Genomic DNA, 14,680 nt, shown 5'->3' with positions numbered 1-14,680 from the left:
TTTTTTTCTGATATTATGACCATGTTGGTTCTGAAGTTACTTAGTAAAAAAATTTAAAATTTAATATTTTTAATATGTACTGTTATTCTGAATAAGTGAAAATAGATAACTGGCATAAACTTTTTAGAAGGGTTGGGATGCCAGTCTAGAAATTTTGGAAGTGAGAAACAAGTCCTGGTGTTTGGACTACAAGGTCAGAGCTTTCTCATTTCTTTAGGGAAGTTAAATCTCTGCCATGGATTTGGATACAAATATTGTCCCTTAAAGCCAATAAGTTCTAGTAACAGTAAACAAAACACTACCTCAGTTTCATAACCCTTTTTAAAACCTTTCTTTAGACTTTGGTTTTAATTGATAAAGGTGTGTTTGCATTGGATTTGTTTTCATTGCACTGTATTTTGTATTTTTTTTCACTGATAAACAGGGAATTTCGGAAATTTGCCAGCAGAAAAAAATCCCAGCTCTTAAAGATGCCCTGTAACCAAGCTGTGGACATAAGATTACAAGATAAATGACAATTTAATAATTAGTAGCCTGCAAAAGATTAATGAATATTTATTTTCTCTGCACAGATTAATCTGACTGAGATGGCTGGGGTGGCTGACATGCAGTGACTGCTCTGCAGCCCAAGTTCAAACAACCAGGCAAGGAAATTCTTTGCCTCAAGGAGGAGCAGGATTCATGAGGATGGTTGTTAAGGGTGGCTGAAGTTATCTCTCCTGATTTCCAGCCTCATCCATGCATATGAACTCCTTATTTGCAGGGATGGAGCACTCCTGAGCTTGCAGGAGCTGATCCTTGAATATGAACCAGCTTTCCTGGGCCCTTCTTCCTTCCAGGGCCTTATCCCATTTTTGAACAGGTCCAAGTCTGCTCTCCTGAAGCTCAGGAGTGTTTTAATCCTTCCTTGCACTTTTTTCCCTCTCCTCAAGATCCTGAACTCCTTCCAGAACTCCAGACAGGCTGTTTGAAACCAGGAGAGACAATAAAGAACAAGTATAACATGTTCAACCTGGAAAAAGCCCTCTGTAATTTCTCCTTCATAAATTATTTGAAAGGCCATTCACCAGTAACAATTATGGGAGCTCAACCTGTTGACCAATGGATGTGGCTGGTAAAATCTTTTTCCAAGCAGGTTAATTTTCATTCCCTTTTACCCTGACCACTGAACTCCTGCTTTGGTATCAAGAGGTACTTTAGTCATGGAATCATTAAGGTTGGAAAAGCCCTCTAAAATCATCAAGGCCAGTAATTCCCAGCACTACCCAGTCAAGGCAAATAATTCCCAGCACTACCAAGTGTGGCACTACCAAAGTGTCACATCCACACGCTTTTTTAACCATTCCAAAACAGTGATTCCATCTCCTGAGTCACAGTGCTGTGTTGACTCATCCTCTCTTCCTGCTGCTGTTGGATTTTTGAGCTTGGCCTAGAGAGGGAGTGGAGTGACTCCAACTCTGACCTGTTCCCACAAAGCATCCTCACAGTTGTACCTCCTCAGTGAGCTTCCTCAGCTCCATCCCAAGCCCTGTGTGGAAAAACATCTCCCTTTCCTGCCTGCTCCCTTTGCTTGAGGATAAAAGGGAGCAGAAAACTAAAGCCAGTGAAAGTGCAGCCTTAAATGAATTTACAAGGTGGACATGGAAGCTGCTTATTTTTCAATCAGAAATTTGAAGCCATCATTGCACTTCCCTCTCTAGGAAGGGGGGAAAAAAACAATTGTTGGTGCTCCGAAATTCTGCCTGAATTCACCCTGGCTTTGTTTTTATGGCCCTCTGAAAAATGACTGCGAGAGAGCAGAGAGAGAGGGGGTTACTTTTATGGTTTTCGATATATCCAAAGTGACACGGATGGGATGTGGCAGGACTGTGATTAGAATGAAGAGTTCGGGAGACAGGGTCATCATAAAGTATTTATAACAGCAAGTTGTATATTTTCCCTGTCAGGGAACAATGGATGGGGAAGCAGTAAAGCTGAATTAAGTTAAAAATATGAAATGCCAGTTGGTGTTGAGAGTCCTTGATGCTGCTTGAATAAACAAAAGGAAGGACAAAAGTGTTTGAGAAGAAAATATCAGAGTCCCAGTGACTGGTGAATTTATTCTGAATTAAAAATTGCTCATTTTGACCTCTATTTCTGGTGGTTCAGATAATCACCCTCTGAGCCTTAGTTCCCACAGGCTAGTGAAGTATTTTACTGAAAAAAAACCCCCAGATGTTGGGAGGGAGAAAAGTGAACACAAACTTTAAATGCTCCATGAAATATTCTTGTGCATAAAAAAATTAGGAAGAGTAAATGAAAAATCATGATGGAAATGACTTAAACATTGGAGCAAATAGCCCTGCAAGATCTTAAAATATTTTACTATTTCAAGGCTAGGCAGCTACACAGTAATTAAAAGTAAATATAGTGCATTAAATAATAATTCTGCAGTGCATTCCAGCACTCTTTAGATTGTAATTACTGGAACTGCAACATATGCTGTAGTATCTCAAATAATTGGGATAATGGCCTCAGTTACTCTCTTACCCATTTTTAGAGCTGCTCCTATGAGACATGGAGACTTTATTTTTTATTTTTTTAACATGCGCTGTCCATTTTCTTTGGAATATTTCTTTAGGAAAATATTTTTATGTTTTTAGGAAAAGAGTATTTTTTAGAACACAAGTATAACCAAACTTCTTTTGCTGAAGGTGATGAAGTTCCCTTTCTGTAAGAGTTTCCTTGATTTCACTTTCTAACCCCTCTCTCTGAAATTGCAGAGGGCATGGGCACATCAATAGGTTAAAACCACGACAAGACATGGATCTGGGAGAATACAGTGATTATCAACTCAATTACCTCAAAATATCTATTTTAACAGCTCCATTCTCGTGGAAAATGTTGCTCATTGCTTACTAAGGTTTGGAATAAAAGCCTTAAAATCTGTACATTAATTGGACATTGCAAAATTCCCAGAACAATTCTGGATACAAATATTGTAATCATACAATGCTGAAACAATTCAGTTATCCCAGGATTTTCCCACATTATTTTTTAATTTGAATATTTTGATATTCAAGGATATTTTCAAGAATATTTTGATAATCAAGAATGACATGCTCATGGTGATCACGCCTCTGCATGATTTTGAATATACTTTTACTGAATACATAATATTTTCTGAATATATTTTTAATAATCCATATTTGGGAAATATTGAGCAGGTTGAAGATATTTGCAGGCTCACAAAAGAAGTGTCTCACTCTGTAGCAAAATTTTGAAGGAGAAATGAGGTAAAAGTGTTTGGTGATTTCTAATGAATATTAAGATTTCTTTCAAAATATGTAAATCAGCAATTACAAAGCAGAAATATGATATTGTATCACAAATACACCACCAGATATTATTGTACTGACACCCCAGGTGTCACTTCTTACAGACTAAAAATGCCAGTTTTGATGAAAAGCTCCTATCTAATAAAGTTCACGGGAAACACAGAGGATGGAAACTCCCTCTAACCTTTGAGCAACAAAAGGAGTTTGAGGGAGTCAGAAATAAGTGACACAGCTTCCTCCAAAGTGATTAGTGGAGGATCTAGAATTACACTGTGAACATACTCCGGGTTTAATTGCTATTATTTTATTATACTACCAGATGTTAGATAATCTGCTTAGTTGGGAAATGTGTGTGCTTTGGACAAACCAAGGATTTTAACAGCGGTAAATTCATTAATAAGGGCAAAACTGCAGTGAAATTAATTGCATCTTGAACTTGTCAGGGATCTCTGCTCATATTCCCTAAAATGCTTTGTCTTCTGACTTAATTTTCATGGAAAAAATTGAGTCATTGGACACAGAAACTGTCGTGGCCAAGCAGAGAAAATGCTGAAAGAGAGCACATAAGAGAAAGGTTTTATTCTTTATACTGTCACCAAGCAAATGATTTCATCCTTAACTTTATCTTCCTGTCCTTTTTGCCTCTTAGATCTGTCCACTCCTCTCTTGCCTATTTAGACTCTTTGGAGCTGGGAGTACCTCTTTGAACTCAGAAATTCACCCAAGATCTGCCCCTTGCATCAGAATTTTGCCTTGGCTTCACACCCAAAACTGGGAAACTGTGTCCCCAAGAATGCTCAGAATCCTGTTTCATCAAATTTCCTTTGCCAGAACTCTCTTTTACAGGAGTGCTTAACCAAAAATATAGATACAATTTATATCTATTTCCTTTACTTTGATTTCCACGAGTTTCCCTGCCAGCGCTGCTCCTGGAGCTCATTGCCTTCCTCCTGCACTCCCAAAAGGGTGCTTCTCTTCCTTTTGGGAGCACAGATCCAGCCATCAAAAGTTAAACCTCATGACTTGTTTGTTTGGTGCTCAGTCAGACATCCTAAAATTAATAATATTAAATAAAATAAATTCAGGCTACATTGAGATTAAACTCGAGATCAGTGCTAATATGGTTTGAATTTGCATATTTTGTTTGCTTTATTTATTCAGCACTACAATGAAAGCCTAATGGAATTTGCCCTTCAGAAGGGCAAATGCAGAAAACACTTAATGATAGTGCAGAATTGGGATTCAAAGAAGATATTTCATTTTTTTCTTGTTTATTACCACTTAGCTTTTAATGAAATATAACTGTATGATTATTAATACAGAAAGTATTCACTGTCACTTATAGCAACAATTTTCATTCTAACTGGCAGCACATTGTGAAAGAAAATAACCTATTGATAGTGTTTTACTTCTGATTAATATTTTGTAATTAAAGAGATTTCTTTCTTAAAAAATAAAACTCATTAAAAGACAAGAATTCAGGGATATTCTGGAAAATAAATATGCATTGTTATTTAAATTAAGTTAAATTTCATTATATATTTGAAAAGACAATATATACCTAAATACCTCTAAATCACAAGCCCATAATGTATTACCAAATACTGTTCTATTCAACCAAGAGGTGCAAATGTATTTTATATATAAAGTATAGGAATCATCATAAATTTTCTGTAATTTGAATTAATTCCATTTGCTCTGTAATGAGCTTAGTTTAATCATGTTAATGAAATATTGGAGCAAACACACCTCCTGTAAACCCCAAAATGCTGAGTAAGCAACCAACAAGAGTAGTTACTTTCAGTAACAGCTTCCAGAAGAGCTTTGTCTTATGCAAAAAATATTATTTTTGGCCAAACTTGGTCTGCAGGTCCTCAAGAACTTCCATGTGAGATGGAGAATAAGGAATGTCTGACCCAAAAGTGGGTGACAGGATCAGTCTGCAGGCACAACTTGGTCACTGTGTGTGAGGGTGTAGGAAAAAAAAAAAGTAGCATTAATAACATTAATTAAAAAATAAACATCAAAAATATTAGCAAATTTTAATAAAATTGATAAACATTTGTAACATTAACACCTCAATAGAATTATTTTTTGTGTGTTCATAGTCTGGGCGCTGCAGATAATTTTTGTTGAAACAATCTACCATGGATTTTCCCTCACTGAAAAGTTACTTTGGTTTTTTTTCCCCTATTACTCTTCTCTACTTTAAAAAAAAATTCCCCAAGAAATTATATTTTTGGGAGGTCAAGAGCAAGAGCAAAACAAGAGAAATCCTAATTTTTATTTCTTGTTTAACTGAGATATATCACTGATTTTATATACTTGAAAGCAGTTCCACAATTTCCTCTCTTTACAGAATCCCAGGAACGTTTGAGTTGTTAAAGATCATCAGTTCCAACCTCCCTATTTGGAAATGTGTTTATAGCTTCTACTAAATTTGGTCAAAGAATGACCTGTATGATTTTTTTTTTCATGCAACTTTGTCTTTTATATTTGCCTTTCTTGTGCTATTTTATTTTGGGATAAGAGACATGCCCAGGGTTTTTAAGAATATTAATGGATTGTGAATATTTGAAGAAATTATGGTGACAGACAACATTTCATTAAAGCCTTTTCTCTGTGCAAACACCCTGGCCAAGAAAATAAATCTCCTTATATGTATAGTGCAGAAACTTGTGTCCTTCAGAATATGGGAGTGGTGAGATTTGGTCAAATGTTGGACTTGGTAATTTTGGAGGTCCTTCCCAGCCTTAATGATTCTGTGATTTAATTATTCACATTCCAGGTGGTGATGGGGTACAGCAAGATGTGACATGTTAATGACTCTAAAGCTTCTTTTGATAGAAAGAAGCAAATTAAAACATGGAACCATCACCTTTTGCAGGATATTTTAAAAGAGCAATGAGAAATACAAACAGCAAAGGCATGGAAATGTTGTGTAAGATAAATGATTTATTTCCTAATTTGTTTTCACTGGGTGCATTTGAGACATGAAACTCAGCTCTAAATGTCCCAATATCCTACAGGTTCCTGTAGTCAGTTACTCAGCCAGCTTCCCTTTCCTTTGTATAGAGATCATTATTCTTTATATTTTTTTTTCTCCCCAGTGGATAAAACTTCAGAGAAAAGCATTTAAAACCCTTATAAAAACTTCCATCCCTGAAAATAAGATTGCCTTCACCTCTGGAGTGGCATCTGCAATCCAGGGCTGTAGTTTGAGCTGTTTTGTTGGGAGGTTATCCCTGATAAAGAGTGAGGGCTGGAAGAAAATTTAACTCCTACTGGAAATATTTATTTGCTGCTGCATTCTGATACATGAACTGGTTTCCAAAAGCTTTTATTACAGCACTTCATTTGCATTAATTACATACTCAAATTAGAAAGTATATTTGGGCTTGTAGCAATTTGTAGAGGAAATGATGTGTTTTAATTATTGTTTGCAGCTTATTGTGTGATATTTCTTTGAAGATTAATTGACCTGGAAAAAGGAGGGAAGGATCCCCTTTTTGGTCTTCCATGAGCTGCTTGAAGTCAAGAGGAAAGCACTGGAAGGAGCAGGGGAGCTTTTCCTTTCCTGCTCTTGCCCAAAACTGGCAGGGCTGGGCAGCTGAAATGAGAAACTGCAGCAGCCCATGGGAAGGCAGGGGACAGCACCTGGGAACTCCAAAGTAAAATTTAACACAACACAGAAAGTCTGGGAAGAATCCCAGGCTGGGGGTGTGCCTGGGAATCAGAACCTCCCTGCAGAGATGCCTCAGGCAAATGGGAGACAATGATAAACCTTATTTTTCACTCTTTTTCATAAGAAGTTCTGGGTTTTCTCTGGTTTATAACCGGAATTATTCTTCTTTTTGTTCTGCTACAAGAAGATTTTTTAAATCCTAGATTTTTCTGAGTCTTAGAAGGAATTAAACTTAAAGGAAGCTACAGACACCTTGATGGTCTAGCAGAAATGAGGGTCCTGTATTTACTAAATATAGCGGTTTTATAGGGAATGTAACAAAACAAACAAATTAAATTGTGATTTACTTGTCTGGTTATAAATGTTAACAGAATCGTGTAATATCCTGAGTGGGGAGGGACCCACAGGGATCATGGAGTCTGACCCCTGTCCCTGCCCAGACACCCCAGCAATCCCACACTGTGCATCCCTGGGAGCGTTGTCCAAACTCTCCTGGAGCTCTGGCAGCCTTGGGGCTGTGCCCATTCCCTGGGGAGCCTGGGCAGTGCCCAGCACCCTCTGGGGAAGAACCTTTCCTGATCTCCAGCCTGACCCTGCCCTGGCACAGCTGCAGCCATTCCCTGGGTCCTGTCCCTGTCACAGTTTTTGTAAGCCCAGGAATTCCCTGTCCAAGGGAGGAGTCCCCATGGGGCCAGACCCAGAGTGCAGAGCCAGCTCCGGGGTCACTTCACTGGGCCACCACGGCATTCCTCTTGCCAGAAACTGAACCCATGGCAGCTGGGATCCTCCCAGTCCCTGCAGAGACAAACCATCACAGCAGGCAAGGCAAGCCACCCTACCCACCCTACTGTATTTGCAGGGACCCTCGTGGCAGGGAGGAATGATGACTCTGACTCCACGTTCTCAGCAGGCTAATTTATTATTTTAAGATACTATATTATATTAAAGAATACTAAGCTATACTATACTAAAGAATACAGAAAGGATACTTTTTAAAGATAATAATGAAAACTTGTGACTCTCTCTAGACCCCTGACACAGCTTGCCCCTAATTGGCCAATGAGTCAAAATAATTCACAGCAGAATCCAATGAAACAATCACCTGTTGGATAAACCATCTCCAACCACATTCCAAAGCAGCAAAACACAGGAGAAGCAAATGAGATAATTATTGTTTTTCTTTTTCTTTGAGGCTTCTCAGCTTCCCAGGAGAAAAACCCTGGGCGAAGGGATTTTTCAGAAAATGTGACTGTGACACCACCCTTTGGATAATTCAGCAGCCAGCCAAGTTCCTTCAAGTGCATCCTTAATAAATATTTTTATTGCAGAAGCTCTTCTTCCCATAGTCTGTTCAGAGGGAATGAGTCACCTTATCCTCAAAGGCACCACTGGGCAACATAAAAACTCCTATTGGATCCAGGATATTTGGGTATTGATATTGCTCACAGCAGGAGCCACTCAGAGAAATAATTCCATTCATGACCTTCCTGTAAAAAAAAAAAAAATTGTCTTTGGTTTTGCTGAGAATAAATGCTAATAAAGGTCAGTTAGGGGATCCTCCTGACCCACTTCTTTGCCATTAATTTAGTCTGCATGTGTGAAGGTTTTTTAATAATATTTTTCACCTAATCTCTATTACCCGCTTCATGGCAAAAATCATTATATTCCTGTTTCTTGGTAAGATAGCTTTTCTATTGCATCAACACTCACATTTGGATTTCTTAATTGTATAACCCACTTTCTTGGTAATTTAGTTTTTCTAGTGCATCAACAATTTTATTTGGATTTTTTTAAAATTATATAACCCAGTGTATGAGTACCCTCAGCAGCCAAAATTCCACTCCCTAAGGAACAGCTGGCTGTCAGGGAAAGGTTCTTCCCCAGAGGTGCTGGGCCCTGCCCAGGCTCCCCAGGGAATGGGCACAGCCACAAGGCTGCCAGAGCTCCAGGAGGGTTTGGACAACGCTCCCAGGGATGCACAGGGTGCAATAGTTGGGGTGTCTGGGCAGGGACAGGGGCTGGATCCATGATCCCAGTGGGTCCCTTCCCACTCAGGACATTCCATGATTCTGTGATTCTACACTCATGCTAGTGAGTCACCACATGCTACTTCCCCAAAATAGTTTTATTCATTCAATGGATTCACTGGAAATTCTGTTTAGAGGATATTAATTGGAAATGTAAGGCTGTCCCCAGAATTAATTCATGCCTTTTGGCATTATTGTTTTCCTCTTGTAAACTTCTGTAGCCAGATAATTAATTATTTTCTCTGGCATACAGAATGTGTTGCCAAAGATACTTAACTATCATATCAGAAGAACAGATCTCTCTCTGGTTTTTGTTTTCAATTTTATTTTTACTTTTCTTACATTATTCTGCTGAACATGGATCAGGACTTGATGAGATAACACACAAACATCATCCCAGTAAGAAACTGCTGAGACTGCACTGAAAAATATAAGATAACATACCTACAAGATTCTGAAGTAATGATGTTTTTGTTTTATTCAGCAGATACCAAAGCAAAGTTCTATATTCAGCACAGTAAATACTGATGAAAACATCTTATTTAAATTTTAAATGAAATTAGGTGTAATTGTAATGTTTGATACTGGAATTTGGTGTGAAGGAATCAGAAAACACACAAGTGAGTCTTTGGAATAAAGAGTTTATCTAGAAAAATGAGTACTAATAAGCACTGGATGAATAATTTTGTCTGCAGCATGAAGTATTCTGAGAAATAAATGCAGAATATTATGGTGACAAGGTCACAGAGAGTAGCTCCAATAATCTACTTTATTTTTTGTCTGGCACCCTATGATGTAATACTCTGAATGAAATATTAAAAACCATTCATTTGTATGGTGGTATCTTTAGACTCTTAGACTATTTCTCAAGATAGTCTTCAAAGGATTGAAAAAGTGAATTATGGAAATCAAAAAGAAAAAAAGGAAAAGAGTATTTTTAGTTTGGGCTGCCACTGCTAAGAGCATGTGGTAAGTTGAGTCACTAAATCGTTTTTATCTCAGGATTAAACCCAAACTTTTAGACTGTCAGCAAGAATTCCTTGCTTTCAAACTTCTACTGTAACACAAATTTTGGTCTGGTCATTTTTGGTTTAACCAATTAGATAAATCTCCAACAGAATACTTAATAAATTTATTCCTGTGGGATTTTTTTCTTCCTCGTTGCAGAAGTGTTATGGCAGTCATTGAAATAAAACAAATGATGATGTCAGTGGTTGTTAATGAGATTTGGTGCCGTGGTTTAACCCCAGACAGGACCTCACATCTCCTCACTCCCACACCAGTGGGATCAGGGAGAGAACTGGAAGGGTAAAAACTGGAGTGGGCTGAGATAAAGGTGGTTTAACAGGGGAAGCAGAAGGCACCATACAAGCCAAGCAAAACAGGGAATTCCTTCAGCCCTTTCCAGGGCTGGGCAGGTGTTCAGCACCTCCAGGAGAGCATCCCATGGAACGGTGACTTGGGAAGACACCAGCCACCCCTGAAACACCCCCTATTCCTCCTTCTTCCCCTCCTGTATATCCTGAGTGTGAAGTGACCTGGTCTGGGACATCCCTGGGGTCACCAGGGGAGGGGCAGGAGAGGCCTTGGTTCTGGCTGAGCTCAGCAATAACAGAAACATCTCTGTGTTACCACCCCTGTGCTCTGCACAAACCCAAACACTGCCCTAAAGAAGGGAAGAAAATTAACCCCAGACCAAACCCAGCGCAACTGGGAATCGTCAAGAATACCAGAGGTGGCTGGAAGCAGACCCTGGGATCAAGGAGGATGGGACATTCCAACAGCCAAGGCTGAGGTGTTGCTGAGTGTGCCAGGATCTCTCCAGAGCACAGAGCATCCTCTGCTGCTCTTCACCAAAGGACACCACAGTCCAGAACCTGGGGGTGAAAGTGAAAATTCCTGGTGACCAAGTTGTTTGGTGCCATTTCACCAGTTAAACAAAAGTGTGTGGCCAGAAATGGAAGGCAAATCAACTCCTGGCTTCATGGATGGCGCTGTTGGGACAGTTGTGACAACAGAACATTCCTTGATTTTTATAACCTGTGGGATTCACGCATCAGGAATAGAGCAGGGGGAGATTTGGCAGCCCAAATCTTCTCTTGGAGGGTGGCACAGCACTGGACAGGCTGCCCAGAGGGGCTGTGAATTCTCCTTCTCTGCAGACACTCCAAACCTGCCTGGGTGTGATCCTGTGCCACTGCTCTGGTGACCCTGCAGGGCTTGGACTGGCTGATCTCCAGGGGCCCTTCCAACCCCAAACAGTCTGGGATCCTGTGATTAGAACTGTTATGTCCATCATTCAGTTTTTAAAGGTAAAAAGAAGGTCAGTCATGTTTATATCACCTGAAATTAAGTTCCTGAAGTGTCTGAGGGAGAAATTAATGCAGATGCAAATTATTCTGGCAGATGTGCTGGAAAAAGGGGAGTATACTTAAAATTTTAATTTTAAATTTATGGTTTTCAGTAACTTCACCTAGGCAAGTAAACATATGCAAAAGATGTGCCTGTGGTAACAATAAGTTAGATTCTGCAGAAAATTACATAAAACCTCATAATTGTTCTTGTTGTTCACACTTGTCTTTTCATACAGAGGAAAAAAAGTAGGACTATTAAGCAGAAATATTCAAATTGTCTATGGAATAGCAATAAGGATGAAGGCAGAGAGCAATCTGAATCCTTCTTATATTTTTGAATTTAAGAAGATTTTAAAAGTTCCTAACTTTTATCTTTTATTTATTTATTTGTATTTTTTTTTCCCCTACACCTGAAAGACCCCTTTTTTCACCCCAGGCTTGTACCTTACGGTGTAATCCCTGCAGTAGATTTGGTGTTGGAAAGCACAATACAGGACGGATTGTTTGTGAGAGAGATGTCTTTAAACATCCTAGATGCAAACACAAAAAGATAATGAAGAGGTAAACTTCTATACAGTTGTGTCTCATTGGTGAAGTTATTACAGTTCAGTGAGATTGAAAATAAGTAAAGAGTTCAGTCTGGGAATTGAGTATTTCATGTTGATTTTCCTGGCAGAAACTCATAACCTGTTATCATAAAAAAACCACCAAAAACCCAAACCCAAATCCAAACAAACCCAAAAATAACCCACAAAAAACCCCCCACAGCTCACAACACAGGAAATCACTCCAGCACATTTCTAATCAGATCATAGTTAAACCTGTACTCATTATTAAAGCACAGGATTAGTTGTGTTAATTCTTCATGTGGAAAGTCTTGTTTTAATCCTCTTACAGTCTCAGGCTAAAACAAAGGTTTTGAGTAACCTGTTATCATAACAAAATCACCAAAAACCCAAATCCAAACAAACCCAAAAATAACCCACAAAAAACCCCCCACAGCTCACAACACAGGAAATCACTCCAGCACATTTCTAATCAGATCATAGTTAAACCTGTACTCATTATTAAAGCACAGGATTAGTTGTGTTAATTCTTCATATGGAAAGTCTTGTTTTAATCCTCTTACAGTCTCAGGCTAAAACAAAGGTTTTGAATGTTAGTCCTGTAGGTTTTGTCAGGCCTATATGTCTCACTGCAACACAAGTGGAGTCGAGCAGGAGAGCAGAATTTGTAATTCTCTAGTGCATCCCAGTCTAGGGAATTTGTTTTATTCCCTAAATAAATGCAATAAATAAATGAAAATAGGTTTTTTTACAAATAATTAATTAATTAATTGGTTAATTTTCTTTGCTGTTCATATGCTACAGAAATTTATTTCAGGAAAGAGGCGCACAGTCCAACTGAGCTCACCTCTCAGCTCTGGTACAGTTCATAGAAGGTTTAATGGTGTACTGAAACCATCATGGCCCCTAAGATATTCCTGTTCCTCAAAGAAGCCAAAGATACTCCCTGCTTCCCCAAAGAAGCCCCTCAAGTTAAAATCATAAAATCCCAGAATCATTAAGGTTTGAAAACAAGTCCAGGACCATCAAGCTCAAGCTGTGCTCGATCCCCATCATGTCCCCAGCCCAGAGCTCTTGAGTGTCACATCCAGGCTTGGATGGGGACTCCAAACCCCTCTGGGCAGCCCCTGCCAAGGCCTGAGCACCCTTTCCATGGAGAAATTCCTCCTGATGTCCAAGCTGAGCCTCCCCTGGCCCAGCCTGAGGCCGTTCCCTCTCCTCCTGTCCCTGTTCCTGGGAGCACAGCCCGACCCCCCGGCTGTCCCCTCCTGTCAGGGAGTTGTGCAGAGCCAGAATTTCCCCCCTGAGCCTCCTTTTCTCCAGGCTGAGCCCCTTTCCCAGCTCCCTCAGCCCCTTCTGGGGCTCCAGACCCTTCCCCAGCTCCGTTCCCTTCCCTGGATTAACTCCAAGATCTCTTTGACCGTGAGGTCCCAGAACTGGACACAGCACTCCCAGCACTCCGTAATACCAGCACAGGGAGACAAAGTTTACAAAGAAAAAAATAATTTCCCCATTCCATTGTGTGGATCACAAATTCTTGGGTTTCCCTCATGGATTTTCTGTCTGGAAGCACCGTGAGCTCCCTGGGGAACCCACTGCCATTGCTAAAGCAGGACCTTGAGGTGTAAAGATGCCCAAAATCCAAATTTGTTTACAGTTACAGGGGAAAGGCCATTTGGCACAACAAGCCTGCACTTTAAGGTTTATTAATCCCAGCCTATTCCCTATTTCTTCCCTGCATCCTTCAATTAATTCCCTGTACAAATAACTTGTTGTCTTGAAACAATTTTTTATATTCTCTTTAATGGCTTTATGGAAGCACTTTGCATGTATTAAGGGGAGAGAGGAAGTGTGAATGCTTTGGGAATGGCATGTGGGTTTGGCCACAGAAAGCTGTTATTTTAATGGAATTCTTGTGGTTGCAGTCACAGGAATCACTGTCACCACACAGGGGTTCAAATGATACCTCTGAAACAAACAGATGTGTCTTAATCTCCTGGCTGCAGGGAAGATTTAGCTTTTTATTATTATTTTTTAATACAAAGATTGCACTTCATCCCAGTTGAAATCATCTCCATCTACAACATGAGAACCCTTACTTAGAGGCTTATTAATTGATTATCTCACTAATTAGACTCTGATTGCTGTTGTACGGCTTCAAATTAATTTTAAAGTGCTTAAATTAAAAAAAAATACACACAGATTGCATCTATTGCAATTTTGAATACAAATATAATAGCAAGAGATATGAATGACAATTACCAGTTTAATTAGCCTTTCAGCACTGAAAGGAATGGAGACAGAACAAATTTGGCATCAAAATGGTCCTGTTTGGTGTTTTGGTGGTGGCATCAGTCACAGGGGATAATTTGGAATATATGGGAAGATGGCTGTGGTGAATTTGGTGTGTTTCCATATCAGCTGTTCCCTTGTTTGCTTCATTTGCTAAAAGCCTGTGTGTGCAGAATTCTAACACACATTTAGTCATTCTTTTTTGATTTGGCCTAGGAGCTAACTGCAGCTTTCTTATTAAAATGCTTTCTCTAAAGGAAATATTCACAATAGTCTAATTGCAGCAGGGCTGCTCCCAAAAGAAATTTAAAAGAACAATTTACTAGAGTGTGAAATACATTTTTATTTAAATTTTAGAAGAAACCTTTTTCTCTGTCATGAGCAAACATAGGTCTTTTGGGAAGAGCTGTGATGTCACAAAATCTCAGATATTACAGTT

The sequence above is a fragment of the Pyrgilauda ruficollis genome, unplaced genomic scaffold (assembly GCF_017590135.1).
Source record: "Pyrgilauda ruficollis isolate IOZ18807 unplaced genomic scaffold, ASM1759013v1 scaffold47, whole genome shotgun sequence".
NCBI lineage: Eukaryota > Metazoa > Chordata > Aves > Passeriformes > Passeridae > Pyrgilauda > Pyrgilauda ruficollis.
The sequence above is the reverse complement of the archived record's forward strand: the minus strand, read 5'-3'. Positions refer to the sequence as shown.